The sequence below is a fragment of the Pteronotus mesoamericanus genome, unplaced genomic scaffold (assembly GCF_021234165.1).
Source record: "Pteronotus mesoamericanus isolate MK-2021 breed Mesoamerican mustached bat unplaced genomic scaffold, CSHL_Meso_final contig_52, whole genome shotgun sequence".
NCBI lineage: Eukaryota > Metazoa > Chordata > Mammalia > Chiroptera > Mormoopidae > Pteronotus > Pteronotus mesoamericanus.
Genome location: NW_026555189.1, coordinates 11,652,942 through 11,658,048, shown reverse-complemented (window position 1 = coordinate 11,658,048; position 5,107 = coordinate 11,652,942).

Here is a 5,107-nt window from a genome sequence, read left to right as displayed (position 1 = left end):
GATACAGACAGCGTTCCGAGCAGCCCGCGGGCTTCTGGGTGGGAAAGGACCGTCGGGCCCCGGCCCCCTCTCGGACTCCGTAGTTCCGGTATAGGAGCGCAATGCCTACCGGGGCTTGAAGTCCACGATGCCCACACTCGTAAACCAACGGTGTTTTCAGCCAAGTGTCAACTTTGCTCCAGAATTATGGAGCACTGTAGTCTGTGTAGAAAATATTGAAAAATAAATATGTACAGATTATTAAGCACTTGTGAAATGTAACATACATGGAGGAAAATTTATTAAACTAATTTACACTAACAATTTAAAGCAAAGGCCATTGTTAACCCAGTCGAGATCAAGAAATAGAATATGGCCGATACCCCCCGAAATCTCTAGACATATAAGACATATTTTTTTTAATTAAAAAAATAACATATTGTTGTAGAACAATTAGGAAACAAAAAGGTTAACATTTAAATTTTCCATAATCCCACATGAAAAAAAATACGTTGATTTTTAAGTTTATAGCCTTCAGTGTCTTGTATAACTATTGTGTGTGTGTATTTGCAAAAATGGGATACTATATGTATTTTATATAACTTTCATTTTTCATTTAACACATATCTTTTCATGTCATTAAATATTTTTTTCTGCACTATCTTTTGCTATTGTACATAGCATTCTAATATATGGATGAACCAAAGTTTTCATTATCTAAACCCCTGCTGTAGGATGTCTAGGTTTTTCAAATTTTTCTAATTCTAGACAATCTCCATATTAGAAACACCCTTTAACTGTATTGTTGCACAGATTCAAAATTATTTCCTTAGGATAATTTCCTTAAAGTGGAATGACTGAGTTGAAGAATGCACAGTAGGACATAGATCAGAACATTTCCCTTACCACTCATCAATCTTTTGCTTTTGAACCAGGTGCAGACATCTTAATATGACTCTTAAAACCTACAGAGGTCACCTGTTTGCTAACCTCATTTTGGGTTCATACCTGCGCAACTTCTATCATTTCCTTCTCATCTACATAATCTGCCTGGAGCCTTCGTCTTGTCAATTGTAGCCTAATTGAATACTTTTTGTCCTTCAAGCCTTATTTAAAAGACATTTCATTCTTTCTTGACTTTCTGGGCTAGGTTAAATCCCCCTTGCTACTCCTCCTTAACACCTCATATTTCACTCTTCCTGAAATACAGTCTCTACAATCTGGTCCTTGGGGACAGGCACGCTCTTTGCATGTTCACCCTACATCCCGGAACCTAGCCCAGGACCCAACACATTTCTTGAGGTTGGATCGAATTGATTAGGTACATGAGTATGGCTTCTGATACATGTTGAAAAACTGTACCACCAAAGAATTATATTTACTGATATTCAATTCCATAACTAACAGCAACATGACATGGGGACATTCTTAGGGCAGCCTCCCATTTCCTATGTATTTGTGTCATGGTTTGCTAGATACAGAACAGCTGACTACATAATCTTATGACTACGCAGTATAACTTCCTTGAATTCTTTTCTCCCTTTCCATCGTTGTAGATAGGGCTGGAGAGGACTTTTTAAGAAACAAACAAACAAACAAAAAAAAACCATGGTCCCTCTTTCCTTCTCCACGTACTTGTCTTGTTTAACCGCAGTTCTAAATCTACTTTCACCCCCATCTTACTGAATACATTCCTGAAACTTTCTTTCTTCTTTGCATTTCTGTGAAGGGTTTGCCACACGGACAAACCAGCAAAGGCCCTCATTGGGGCCACTAAGGGACAACTCAGGAGGGCAAGTGGCAACACCATTGAAGATGTAAAATCACATGCTGGACCCTTGAATTAATTAGACATGCACCTTAATCTGTATAGTATCATGGTCTGACAAAATCTCCATGTGGTGGACATCCCAGAATAGGGGAAGAGGCCTCTCAGTCGGATCTTTGGTGATTGTGGCAGCTCTGTGATCCAAATCTGCCTGCCTAAACAGGAGCTAAGTTACCTGCCTCAAATCCTGACTCTCCCGCTTGCTAGCTGTATAACCTTGAGCAAATTACCTAACCATCTCTGTGTCTCTGTTCCCTAAGTTGTCAAGCACAAATAATAGAGGTGCCTCATGAGGATTGTATGAAAATTTAATGAGTTATCATTCCAAGTGCCCTTAGTACAGGCATTGGCTCGTTTTAAGGACTCAGTAAGTGTAAGCTATTTTTATTAATTCATCGGAGTCTGCTTGAAAAGTTTTTTCTTCTCTATCAAAATGCTCCTAATTTTCATCTTTTAAAACTTAAAATATAACTTACATAAAGTACATCAATATTAAATGTAAAGCTTGATAAGTTTTCTCTGCATTTTTCAAAATCCCACTGTCATACAGCTGTCCTAGCATCACTTTCTTCCTTGCTCGGGACAAATACTCAACTCTTACCAAAGGAATCCTTTGTGAGGAACTTCAGTGCTTCATGCCTTCTCCTTGGGCACCAGCAGGAGGCAGTGTGGTACAGGGGAAAAGCCACATCAGCATGTTAAGGACCAACAACAGGATTATTATCCCGGCCCAACAACTTATTGGTTTGAGGGATCATTTTGTAAATTGTATACTTGTCTAACCACTATGCTGTACACATGAAACTAACATAAAATAATATTGCATGTCAACTGTAATTCTTTTTTAAAAAAAGAACTTAACATCAGATTCTTTTTCTTCCCATCTGCTGAAGAGGAAGAGGCTATCAAATGGACACTTTATAGGGCTGTAGTGAAGATGAAATGAGATTAAGCCTGTAAACCATGCCTCACATATGTCAATTAAATTTGCAAGGTATTTAAGATAATAGTACCCAGTATCACGGAGGGCACTGTGAAACAAGCACTTTTAGCCAGAAAGCAACTCAGAAACAAAACAAAACAAACAGCAAGAGCCATAGAGATTCCATATTTTAGAAATTTGTCCTATGGAAATAATCATAAATGAGCACCAAGATTTAAGTGTAAGGATTTTTATTATAGCATTACTTATAATGTATAAAAAGTTAGAATTGAAAAGATCTGGTAGTAAAATTATTAAATAAGTCATGGTGTGTTCATAGTAAGGAATTTTATTCTGTGATAAAAAGTATTTCCCCATAAAAATAAACAAACAAGTAATTATACATCCAAAGATTAGTTAATGCTCAAGATAAAAGAAAAAAGAAACATGTAATGGAAGTGACATTATTGTGGAAATAATAATAATAAATTTTGAGTATTTACTGGTTATCACTTACGATGCTAAAGTGCTTTACTTCTGTTATTTTCATTAATCTTCACAAAAGCCCTACAAAAGATTTATTTATTCTTCCAGTTTCACAGATGAGTAGACGGAGGCTCCAGGAGGTTAAGTGCCTTGCCCAAGATGTCAGGATGAATAGATGTCTGAATCTGAGTTTAGATCCATATCTGTTTGATATTAACCAAGACAGAATGACAAGAGATTTCAAATTTTTTCCTTAGACTTTTCTGTTTTTCTAATTTTCTGCAATAAATAGGGGGAAATAATCTCCAATGAATATTAACCTTTGTGAAGGCTTAGCATAGTGCCTGACTCATCGAAGATGCTCAGGAGATCCCCAGAGTCTAACTACTTCCTATCTAGAACAGCATTTCCTGGCATATGTTATGTGAGATTATCTGACATGGTGCGCCAACTAACATTTTGAACCTTTAATTCAAATCTGGTTCCCTTATCCATGCAGGTCAGAGACTCAAAAATGGTCTTGTCCTCCATGGGCATTTGCTGTACATTTATTGAGATGCCCTCCACAGGCATCTGCTTTGTGAGTTGAAGCTCTGTAGGCTCTAGCTGCAGCAATATAGATAAAATGCTAATCTTGCCTTCAAGAAGTTCAAAGTTTAGATGGGGGAATCAATGTGTAAAAGTAATGGCGTTATATTTCAGTTTTGAAAAATGGTTATGTATTGCTTATATAGCCCTTCTCTCCAGCCCTGGAAATACCCCTAAAATGGTCTTTTCAAGCCAAAGTGATAAGGAATACATTAGGATTATATGGGACAGTTGACAGAACCTAAGCTGGGCATCAGGTGTATCTGGGTTAGAATCCCACATATCCGACATTCTAAACCGGAGGTCTTGAAACTGGAATTACAAGTGTCGGTGGGCATGAAGCCTTTTTAGGAGGAAATTGATCTTCATGTGTTATCCTTAAAGAAACCTACCTGAGAACACACCAGCACCAGAGATTCTGCCAGTTTCCTTGTTCCAATCATCTTTCTCCCACTTTGCTTAAGGCAGACCATCTGAATCTTACTATGGTGTATATGTATATTTGATGAGAGAAACCAAGTTTGGATGCAAATAAAGACCTAATTCAAAAGACTAATTAAAGTTCCAGTAACTACTCCCTCACTTATTTCTGTAAAAGATGAATTTTCTATGGAAATAATTGTATGCTATTTTGACAGATATTATTAGAGTATAACTAATAATTGTAAGGTTAATTTAAGCCCAAAGAAAAATTTTTGGTATTTAGAGGCTTATGCTCATAGTATATTTTTAAAGATTTTAAAAGTCATATGTTGTTGCAAAATAATAGGGTGATAATTAAGAGACTTTCAAACATAAAAATATATTACATGAGAGTAATATTAGGTAGGAGACAAGGATTTCAAGGAGAAAAAGAATGACTGAAAATGTATGACTGTTCAAGAGGGCTTGTCCATACTTTTATTTTTAAATGGATGTTAGTAGATACCAAATCACTATGGTATTTATATTTCTTTGGATGTATTTATGACAGTGATATAACAGTTTTATTTTTAAATGTTAAGATCTGTAATGTGCCAGAAAATACATCTTTTGCATCTACTTAAATTCATGACAAGTCACCCCAGAAAGTTTTCAGTATGCCACTTTCAAGTCAATCTCCATTCCCAAACTGCTGCTTGGGTTTCAAACATCTTAGTTCTGTCTGTCCTTGAATTTCATATAAAAAGAATCATAGAGTGGGTACTTTTTGTGTCTGATATCTTTTGCGTAACAATGTTTTTGAGATTCATCCATGTTATTTCTTGTTCTTGCTGAGTACCGTTCCACCATACGAAAACCCACCATTTATTTTTCCATTTTCC